The 2,435-nt window shown below is 47.6% G+C and overlaps 1 long non-coding RNA gene across 2 annotated transcripts in view; it reads right to left on the bottom strand.

The window, feature by feature from the left end:
* Positions 1–1,372: 1,372 nt before the first annotated feature.
* Positions 1,373–2,435, bottom strand: part of LOC131879237 (uncharacterized) — a 1,475-nt gene continuing 412 nt past the window's right edge. Inside the window, exons 2-3 of one of the 2 annotated variants that reach the window (XR_009373123.1) lie at positions 2,127–2,408; positions 1,373–2,063 (exon numbers count right to left, since the gene is read on the bottom strand). This is a non-coding gene — a long non-coding RNA (uncharacterized LOC131879237). The remainder of the gene's footprint in view (positions 2,064–2,126; positions 2,409–2,435) is intronic. The other variant, XR_009373124.1, reaches the window with a different exon arrangement.

The following is a 2,435-nucleotide window of genomic DNA, read 5'->3' as shown; positions in this document are numbered from 1 at the left end:
CTCTGAAATGAGAGAGTGGATCAATAAATTCAAGGCTTTCCACACTGCTTCAAATATGTCCACCTTGGATGTGGATGTAGAAAAGGAATTTTTTCTCAGTCGGGTAGAAGGAGCTCTCGCCACAATTCTACGCAGAAACATTCAATTGGCAACATCACTAACTGAATGCTTTGAAGCGTTGGAATCGCGCTTTCTGGAAATTCATCCAGTTTTTCGCCGAAGACTCCTTTGGTTTGAACAAAAAAAGGAACGTGGACAAAAGCTCCTTGATTTTTATCACAGGCTGCGAAACATTGGCGATGAAGCAGCGCTTGACAAGCTAACTGTTGACGACCTTCACATGTTTCAAACCATATACGCTTGCAGAGATGAGCCAGATTTGTTCATAAAGCTATTGGACGTACAAAATCCCAGCCTCGTAGGTATACTCTCAACTGGTACGACCTTCGAATCTGCCAGGGACACCCAACAAATTGCATCTCCGCGAGTCCTTGTCGACGCCATTACTCAAGAGAAATGTGACGGATGCGGGCAAACTTCCCATCGTCGAAACCAGTGCCCAGCGAGAGAGATACGCTGTTTAAAATGTAACAGGACTGGACACTTGGCTCGAGTTTGCTGGGGAGGGCGTTACAACTTAACACTCCGCCCATGGTCCCCTTCTCAAGGACGGCCACCAGAGAGGTATTCAAAACCTTCACGTCGCGATGCAACCCCCTTTCGTCACCACAGTCCATCGTCGGCTCGGGTCTCATCTATCACGTCCTCGAGAGACACTCCGGATATTAAACTTCGGTGCAACTTTACTCACGGACTTTTGACATACCTACTTGCTTTTGCTGACACAGGTGCTTCACGGACTGTTCTTCCATCTTCAGCTCTTCCCAAAGGTGTAATACCTTCCACTTCACGCGTTCGTTTGTTGGCTGCAAATGGAACCGTCCTTAACAACACAGGTTCTGTCTCTTTTTCGGCATCTGCCTCCGACGGACCAACAATCACAATAAATGCCATTGTTTCCACCGATCTGGCCGGACCAGCTCTTATAAGCTGGCATGATCTTGTGGCTCTTGACATTTTACCAGAGGCCTTCCCCGCTGTCATTCATCTAGCATATGCCCAGGATGACTTTATTAGCGGGCTTGGGGGCCTTCAAAGCGAGGATTCCAGTAGCAAAGATGAGATCTTGACAGATTTCGTGGACGTCAACTTTGGCGAGGCTGAGCCTCTATTTGAAGATTGCCGAAATATTGTGATACCAGATGATATTGACCAGATAAAAGCTGACTACGAGGATGTCCTGGTTACATCCCTTGGAGAAGCATCCGGTTGCATAAAGGGGCCTAAAATGAGGATAGATCTCGATTTGAAAGCCAACAATAAACCATGCCAGGTGACTACAGCTCGACCTATTCCATTTCACTATCAAGAGATGTCAGATGAATTAATTAACGAATTAATTTCAGCAAGAGCCATCGAGAAAGTCACCTGGCCAACCCCTTGGTGCTCACCCGCCCACTTCGTCGGCAAACCGGGGGGCAAGAAAGTGAGACTTGTCACAGATTACCGCATCCTCAACAAGGCAGTGAAACGACCCGTACATCCGTTCTCGTCCGTCCAAGACCTCATCCGACAGATTAAACCCGACTCTTGCTGGTTTGCTAAGGTAGACGCGGTACACGGGTACTATCAAGTTCCTCTTGACAATGCCAGTGCTGATCTTACAACTTTCCTCCTGCCCTCAGGCCGCTATCGTTATTGTGTAGCCCCAATGGGACTGAACTCGAGTTCTGACGAATTTAATGTCCGAACGGATGCAGCTATTGCTAACTTACCATGGCTCCTCAAAATTGTCGACGACATGCTCGTCCAGGCACCAACCAGAGCTCTTCTTTTTTCTCGTCTTCGCATAGTCCTTGATCGTTGCCGGACTGCGGGCATTAAATTATCTTTACCCAAGCTCGAGATTGGTCAGGCTGTTAAGTTTGCAGGATTTCTGGCAACTTCAGAGGGTATAAAGCCGGATCCTTCAAAACTCTCCTCCATCAAAAACTTTCCACGACCTGCAAACGTGTCCGAGCTCAAATCATTTTTGGGTTTAGCCAATCAACTTGCTTATTTTTTACCTGATCTCGCCCACTCCACAGTTCACCTACGAGAACTCTTGAAGAAAGTGAACGCTTTTACATGGCTTGAAGTGCATGAACACGAATTTACATTCACTAAAGAACTCTTGTGTTCCTCAGCCGTGGTTCATCCTTTTGACCCCACACTTGCAACGGAGCTCTTGACAGACGCGTCACGGCTTCATGGGCTGGGATATGCCCTCATCCAGCGCAATTCAACTTCTCGTCCTCGCCTGATTCAATGTGGATCCTGCTCACTCACTCCTGCGCAGCGAAATTACGCTACAATAGAACTGGAATGCTCTGCAA

The sequence above is a fragment of the Tigriopus californicus genome, chromosome 4 (assembly GCF_007210705.1).
Source record: "Tigriopus californicus strain San Diego chromosome 4, Tcal_SD_v2.1, whole genome shotgun sequence".
In the NCBI taxonomy this organism is placed as follows: domain Eukaryota; kingdom Metazoa; phylum Arthropoda; class Copepoda; order Harpacticoida; family Harpacticidae; genus Tigriopus; species Tigriopus californicus.
This window is presented reverse-complemented; position numbering and strand designations above follow the sequence as displayed.